Below are 9,263 nucleotides of genomic sequence, written 5' to 3' on the forward strand. Positions count from 1 at the left end.
GCATCAGCGACCCCTCCTCTTCACATCAGACCCGGCACCGCTGAACTTTAGCGCCCCCTCCCCGGTCGCCCTCAGAGCAATCCCCCTCCTCGGGGCCCTAAACGGAAATACAAGTGCTTCAAGTCCAAAGAGGACGACATCTTTCTCAGATTGGAAGAGGACATTCAGTGGGGAGAGACTATGGATTTTGCAGATCGAGTTTTGGTCGGACGCATCAGGGGACGAAGCTACTCGGCAGCACGCTTGAAGACCTGGGCAGCTGAAGTTTGGGGCCATCATTTGGTGGACATCCCTTTCGTGCAAACCTTCGTGAGGGGATGGTTCGCACTGAGATTCGCTCGTGCTGATCATACCAACTGGGTTTTGTCCTCCTACTGGCACTTTGAACATGCCCCGGTGCTCCTGAAGAGATGGACTCCATTGTTTGACCCCGAGACAGAACAGATAGGCATCGGACCGGTATGGATTCGGCTTCCTGGACTTCCACTTCATTACTGGTCAGAAGATATATTCAGGAGAATCGGCAATGCCATTGGCACATTCATGGACTACGACAAATCCTACCAGCAGACTGGCATGATGGCCTATGCCAGGATACTCATTAACCTGGACACCAGGGGAGGTCTGCAAGAATACATAACCATTCAGTGGAGAGATACGGCTCGCAAGCAGATTATTGACTACGAAGGTATTCCATATCGTTGTCGCAGATGCCATAAAGTGGGTCATTTATATAGGGACTGCCCACTCCTCCGGAAAGCGGTGAGGAATGACAAGGAAGGAGTAGCCGATCAGCCTCTGGACAACTCCCCTAGGCCGCATCCTGATCAGAATAATGTGGAACATGAGCACACACAGAATGTTGGTGAACCACGGAGCACTCCGGAGGCAGCAGATACTGCTATAGTCTCCACTGCTCCTCCTCCTGCATCGCCAGCACCTGTGCAGCCAACGACTGAACAAGCGGGCTTTGAGACATCGGGTAAGTCTTACACTTTCCCTTCTCCGATATCTCCTATTTCTTGCATGTCATTGGGCATCTCATCTCATAATTTTATTGGCTCTGAACCTATCTCCGCTATTTTATCCTCTGCTACTCATTACCCCCAGAGTTTCCGCGCACACACTTCACTCATATGCTCCCTTCTGTTCCCTTCACCGGTGGCCCCTCCATCGCTGATCACTTCGTCCCTCGCATCCCTCTCCTTCCTTTCGACCCAGCCATCCCCCCGTTATTCTCTCCGATCCCGCACAAAGGACAGAGGTCCTGATGCCGTTGGCCTCGACCTGGTTAACGCTCCCATTGCCCTTAAGAACTCCCGTGGTCGACCCTCCCGCATTACCAAAGCGAGACACACTGCTGATGAAGAAGTTGCCCTTGGGCGACAGCAAACTATCTTCAGGGCCCTTAGAGCGAAGGATGGCCCGCTTCCCCTCCCCACATGAAGATTCTTTCCTTCAATTGCCGTGGGTTTGCTAGTTCAGCCAAAAAACTAGCGCTTAAGAGACTGCTCTTATCATCTCTGCTGGACATTATATTTCTTCAAGAAACTCTCTATCAGGCCGAACCCCTTATCCATACCCTCACTTCCTGGCTACCTAACTGGACCTTCCATGCACTGGATGCGTCCGGTCGATCAGGTGGTTTGGCCATTGGGGTTAATAACAGAGCTGCGGAGGTCCGGAACATTTGGGGAGGAAGAGGATACATTGGACTAGACATTTTCTCACATTCTGTAGAGAGGGACATCAGAATCATCAATGTCTATGGCCCTTGTGCTGACCGTGCCAACTACTGGCGGTCCTTACTGGAATCAGAATTATTCCAAGCAGACAACATTATTCTTGGAGGTGATCTAAACTTCTCCCTTGGATTCAGCGAGTCTTGGGGGCACTTGGCACAGGTCGATTCCCTAACAGATACTATGTCTAGCCTACTAGAGGAACATCAGTGGGTGGATATACCGTCTGCTAGACTACAATATACCTGGTCAAATAACAGAAGTGGAGAACAAAGCCTGGCCAGAAGACTCGATAGATTTCTTATTAAGGAATCTCTGATTAATAACCTCCCCAGAATTCGACAATGGGTTGGATCGGGAGGCATTTCCGATCATCGGCCTATTTTCTTAGAAGCAGAGGACTTTATCCACAAAATCAAAAGCCCCTTCAAGTTTAATGCCTCATGGTTACAGGACCCCTCTTACATTCAATTGGTCCATAATTATTGGCAAACCAACCTCATCAGGGAAGACGAGGATATCTCAGCGGGCTTTGTTAGAAAACTTACAGAACTCAAGCAGATTACTAAAATCTGGGCTCATCAAAAGCGCATCCAAGATAATCATACTCTGAAAGAGGCGGAAAGAGTCATTGCAGAATTTGAGGATTCATCATCTGGGACCTTCCCCACCCCTGAGAGCAAGGAGAATTACACCTCTCTTATTGCAAAGCGCTCACAAATTCTGAAAGAAAGAGAAGAAAGCTGGAGGCTTAGAAGCAGAGCTATTTGGCTCACGGAGGGGGATGATAATACAAAATTTTATCATAAATTTGCTAATGGCCGCAAAGTCATCAATACTATTTGGGAGTTAAGAAATGATCGAGGGCATCCTGTTACTTCACAACAGAACCTGGCCAGACTGGCCACAGAGCACTTTAGAGGCATTTATAAAGCTCCTGGAGAAGTTAATATCTTGGAAATCATGAGGGTGGCCGAACTTTTCCCTAGATATATTGAACAGGAAGAATCTGATGAACTTCAGAAGGAAGTGACCATGGAAGAATTGGAGGCTACACTGAAATGGTTTAAAAAAGATAAAAGCCCTGGCCCAGATGGATGGACCATTGAATTCTACCTCGCTTTCTTTGAAATCCTGGGTAACGACCTTCTGAAGATTGTGGAGGACAGCAGAAGGAGAGGCAGAATATCCTCTGCTATTAAATCCACTTTCATCGCCCTCATCCCCAAATCTAATGCCCCGAGCACTTTCGATGACTTCCGCCCCATCTCTCTCTGTAACTGCCTCTACAAGATCATAGCCAAGACCATTGCCAACCGCCTCAAGCCCATACTCTCGCATCACATATCCTCTGAACAATTCGCTTTCTTACACCACAGACAGATCCACGAGGCTATTGCCACAGCCCAAGAACTTATGCACACCATGCAGATCAAAAAGCAAAAAGGAATGATACTAAAAGTGGATCTGTCCAAGGCATTTGACAGAACGAATTGGTTGTACTTGAGGCTGCTGCTTACACATTTGGGGTTCCCCTATGATTTCATCAAATGGACAATGAGCTGTATCACTGATGTATCCTATAGTGTGTTACTCAATGGGGAAGCTACCTCATTTTTTACTTCTGAGAGAGGACTCAGACAGGGATGTCCGCTCTCAGCTCTGCTGTTTTTGCTGATAATGGAAGGATTAAGTAGAGTTATCTCATCTGCTCGTGATAGGCATCTATTGACTGGCATTAAGCTTGTGGATAACTTCTACCTCACTCACCTATTATTTGTTGATGACATCCTGATCTTTTTGAATGGCAGCATTGGGGACTCCACTACCCTTCATAACTCCATTCTTCTTTTCCAGCAAGCTACAGGTATGAGGATCAATGATAATAAATCCACGATTACTACAATTGGTTGCTCTATACATGAAACTGCCTATGCTACTCAACGCTTCCCCTTTATCAACTTGACCCTGTCGGATGGTATAAAGTACCTTGGTTTCAGATTGAAACCTAATGGCTACAGAATAGCAGACTGGTTATGGCTCATAGCTAAAGTGGAAAAGAGACTCCAGGTATGGTACCATAGATATCTCTCCCGTGCTGGCAGACTGATCCTCATTAAAGCTGTGATTGAAGCCACGCCAGTCTATTGGATGGCCCTTACCTGGATACCTAAGGGCATTTTGAACAGGTTACAACATATATGCAGCAGATTTCTTTGGAAGGGTCATCAGCCAGGAAGACTTTTTGCTTGGGTCAAATGGGACACCATCGCCAAACCCAAGCGCTGGGGGGGATGGGGTATTAAGAGGCTCGACCTATTCTCCAGGGCACTGGCTGCCAAACTTGGGTGGCAGCTCCTCACCTCTGATGGACTATGGACTCGGGTAGCATATACAAAATACATTAAGCCCCTGAACGTGCTGGATTGGATATGCACTCAACATGGAACAAATCAAAACATATCCATCATATGGAAAGCGGTTATTGGTACCTTACCTCTGTTACGTGAAGGATTAACTTGGCGCATTAAGGCAGGCAATGCGGTGCGTATTGGTCAGGACCCGTGGGTCGGATGTGGAAATGTTCACAGACTATCAGCTGGCCTCATTAGGCACCTAAATGACAGAGGAATCACCAACATTATGCATATTGGAGATAATGCAAACTCCACCTTCCTCCAACAGGCATGGACCAGTGCACAAGCATTAGAAATCCCGGATCAGTGGCAGAATGAATGGATGGAGTATACGGACGCTCTCACACAAGCCCACATCAGGCTCACAGAAGGACCTGATGAAATCATATGGGCCTTTGCTAAGCATGGAGCATACGTCCCGAAGCTAGGTTATCTAAGGCTCATGGAGCCTTACAAACCTCCGAATATCCATCCCACATGGAAAGCTCTATGGAAACTCAAGTCGGCCCCCCGCACACGATTGCTAATGTGGAACATTCTGTTTGATAAAATTCCAACGGGCACCAATCTCATGAAGAGATCCTTTCATGGACCATTTCGCTGCCATTTATGTCTAGGGGAGGAAGAAAGCACAGAACATTTATTCTTGAACTGCAACACTACTTTACAGTTTTGGCATGCCCTCATCACACACTTCCCGCATTTGAAAAATTGGCAAGGCAATAACCTAATGGATGCATGGGGAATCTGGTGCCAGAATCACTCAGGGAAATCTATCAACATTCCGCTGCTGGCCTGCTGGGCTGTTTGGATCGCTCGCAATCAGGCTATCTTTAACCATAGAGCCCCACACTGGCCCACTATCTTACACCATACTATTGCAGACTATAACATGATACCTGAAGAGGAATCCACAGCCCCATCTCGTATCATAAGCCCTGTGAACATCGACAAATCAAAACCATGGGCCTTCTTTGATGGCTCGGCACAAGATGCGGGCTGTGGGGGAGGAGCAATACTCTATCTCAACGAAATGCACTGCTATAAGATACAAATAAACCTAGGCAGAGGCACTAACAATTATGCTGAATTGTGCACAGCTAAACACATCATTCACTTTGCCATCCATAAACAATGTAGACACCTTCAGCTGTTTGGAGACTCTAAAATAGTATGCAATTGGCTGAATGATGCATCTCATTGTCATGCATTTTCGTTGAGACACATATTAGATGAAGCTAAAAGACTGACTGCTTCCTTTGAATCATTTGTCTGTCGACACATTTACAGGGAACAGAACACCATCGCCGACCAGCTCTCCAAAGAGGCAGCGCACAGACAAGGAGATAACTGGCTGATCCAGGAGGAAATCGACAGAACATACTTCCAGCACTACCACAGACCTTTTGATGATCATATGGGAGATGGGCTATAAAGCCCACTTACAGAACCATTTTTGTTTATAGCTTGTATATATTTCCATTGTCTAGTCCTGAGTACAGCACTATACTTTTGATATTATCAGCATATATATAGCTCTCTGCGCAGAGCATGGTTACAATTTTGATCACTACTAGTATACAGTTTTGAAAATTGCTCCCTGCGTGGAGACAACTTGTTTTTTCACTTTCTACACTTGCAGACTATGAACTTGACAGGCACAGCTGCCTCTATATGAATGCTTCGACATCTACAAAATGTAATTTCTCAATACTAATAGAAATTACGACTTTTTCCCAGGGGAAAAAAAAAAAAAAAAAACATGTTGATGGCATGTTTATACGGAAAATTTAAAGTGAAAACCAATTTGTTGGCACTTCAAATTTTCTTTTCAAAAGAAAAAAACAACAAAGTTCGTCTACTAAAAGCTTTATTTCTCTTAAGCTGCAGAAACAACAACTTTCCACAGCTTGGACAACTTTTCGCAGCTAAACAAATTTCTGCAGCCTAATAATTTTGGAGTCTACAAGGATGCTTTGTGAGTTGCTGCAAAGAAGACAATGGTTGCAGTTCATTGAGAAATTTTACGGCTTCCACAAGGAGGTAACCAATACATTTGCACGCTCATTCGATAGACTGGAGGCTGAAATTGGGGACATAAAACTCACAATAATGGAGTCTGTGATTGTTGAGGCCACTGAGCTGCCAAGACATGGAGAAAAATGGTTTAAAAACATAGGGATTGACAGTGAGGACTGGAAGGTTTTCCTCAAGAATCTGAACATGGACACTATGGTCTACAAAAAAGGTATTCCAAGCTCTGCTCTTAAAAACAAATGGAGAAACTTATTACTTGTGCTTCAGAAGTTTATCACTTGTGAGGGTAGGTTTGGACAAATGTATTTTTATCATGTTAGAATGATGATGCACTTCCTTGAGGATCATCAGATGAACCTCCCCTATTTTCTCTTGAATAGCCTCAGGAAAATGGCTACAAATGTTCAAAAGAAAATTCAATGCATAGAAAACACCATGTATCATCATGGTCTGGTAAAAATATTGGTCGAATTTCACCTCCAAAGTATAGCGGATGACTGGGAGAGTTTCCTAATAAGGAAACATTTTCAGGAAAAATCCCCAAGAAAACCAAGTAGCAGCAGGGTCCTCAGAGGGAGAAAGAGAACCATAGAAATGATAAAGGAATAGGCACCTCAAACTCAGACAAAGGTAACAGAAGAAGAGTTGCCTATAGTAAAATTTTTGCAGAGAATGAAGAGGGGAAACCCTAGAAGAAATAAATCCAACCCGAGTAAAGAAGAATTCTCACAAACCAAAACCTCTCCTCTAGAGGAAAAATCAGAAAATAAGAGGAGGAAAATGCAGAAAACACAAACCCCAGGGTTGAGAAGGAGCACGATTCCAAAAACAACCTCAAAAACTATAGAATACATTAACCTTGAGGAAAATGAGCCAAATGAAAAGGAGCCAACTGAAGAGGAGCCAACTGAAGAGGAGCCAACAAAGAACACTCCAACAAAGATTGAGCCAACAGAGGATGAGCCAATTGAAAGCCCTGGGAATTCTCCAAAAGGGTCACCAAGATCATCACCACAGCCTTACAGCTCACCTCTAGGAAGCCCGATACATAGTCCGGGAATTGACCCTGCATAGTAGGAAATATATGACTACATAGAGTCACTGGAAAGGAAGGCGACAACAACAAAGGAAACAATACAGAGCCCTGGAGAAGGAAGCAACCAGGTGAATGAACAATTGGCCTCAAACATCTTGAAGCAGGAAATCTTTGAACTAGAAACACTAAATCGGTATCTTAAAAATGAAAATCAAGCCTTGAAGACACAAAGTGAGATATAGATTGCCAAGAGTGACAATCTAATCCTACATCTAAGCTTGTGGTATAAGAAAAACAAGAAGCTGAAGAAAGAGAACAGAATTATGCAGAAAGAGATAATCAGTTTAAAGTACAAAATTCTAATGAGGAAGCCTAGAATGCTAATCTCTGCCAAAAAGAAGAAAACAGTGAAACAAGGAGATGACAAACAAGAGGCACAAGCAAAAGACAAGGAAGAAGTGTATGAGGACATACAACATCTCCAGTCCGAGGGAATGTAGATTCTGAATATTGTCCTTCCTTTTTGCCTAATGATCCTCTCTTTTTCATATATATTTATCACTTAAATAAAGCCATATCTACCAGGTTTTGATGAAGGTATGCAATAGTATGTTTTCTTGTTCATATTTAACTGTATACCCTATTGTTTTATTAAAGTTGCAATTGGCTACCGAATTAGCTTGTTTCTGCAGCTAATCCAGGTTTCTATAGTTATCTTCATTGTTCGCAAGGTTCCAGAGTTCTAGGTCAACAACAAAAGGTGCAGATGGATAGAGGACGGCTCCCTCATGGATATCTTCCTATCCACTCGAAATTGTTTGCTAAAAGAAGCACATGATATCGCAGTCAAACTCCAAGTCAACCGTCGGATTAACGCAAAACAGAACCCGAGATTAGTTGAAACCTTATTGTTTTGCTTTCGGAATAGCAAAACAACGGTTTAACGATATAAGTTTAGATAGGTTAGAGATATTAGGCTTAAAATCTTCGTACAGTTATGCCAAGAGACCTGTTATAAAGCTAATGGTCACACTGTTATTTATGTGTGCGCCAAATGATATGTTTATGAATAGTTTGTGAATTTCGTGTGAATAGAATTGGTTTTTGTGTGCAAGTGTTGTGTTGATTTGAAGCTCTAAACTGCTATGTGGAGGGCCCCTACAAACAGTGGCAAGTTTTAATCAAATACAATTTGATTTCCTTTAATTCTTCAATTGCTCTGTTTTGTGTGACAATGCTGCATAATGATCTCGCCAGCAAATTGTTATCTGCATAAGAACTTTAATTTGCTTTATACCTAGCTTAGACTGTTATCTAATTTGCTTTATACCTGGTATTGCACAGTTCTTTCCTTTGCTTATTATCCAACATAATTGAAGTGTGTTCAATTCACAATATAGATGTTGCTTGGGTTACTTTGTTTGAGCAGAATTTGAACAAGCGAGAAGACCTCTCCTAAAACAATTGAGTTCAACAGTATTCCTTCATAGCTAATAGAATAGGTTTATTTTTGCACTAAGAGAATTAGGAGCTGCAACATAGAGATTTAAGATCAAAAATCCCAAACAATCTAACATAAGTAAAATCACTCTCACATCATCTACAAACTAATTGGATAGAGATTAATTCCTAGGAAAATTAATCAACGTCCCTAAGAATTACGACACCAATACAATTGACAAACACCGCCCCCATCTTAAGTTTGGATCTTAACAAATACATAACGACCTAATGAATAACTTCTAAGCACATATTGTGCACCTGTACTTCATCAGTCTGCGCACCCCAGTTGACAATTTATGATTGCCAATTCAAGGACATTGAATTGACCAAACAATAAGCTTCTAGATGTGATTCTAGATAATCTTGGATGGATTGGATATCCATCGGATGGATGGGAGATAAAGATCCATCGGACATAAAATATTTGCGGGAGATAAAGGCAAGCTTTTATGTGGAAAAGTGTCGTGGGAGATAAAGGCAAGCTTTTATGTGGAAAAGTGTCGTGGGAGATAAAGACGAGCTTTTCCA

The sequence above is a fragment of the Pinus tabuliformis genome, chromosome 2_1 (assembly GCF_031772625.1).
Source record: "Pinus tabuliformis cultivar Carrire ecotype Pingquan chromosome 2_1, CPIR1, whole genome shotgun sequence".
Classification (NCBI taxonomy): domain Eukaryota; kingdom Viridiplantae; phylum Streptophyta; class Pinopsida; order Pinales; family Pinaceae; genus Pinus; species Pinus tabuliformis.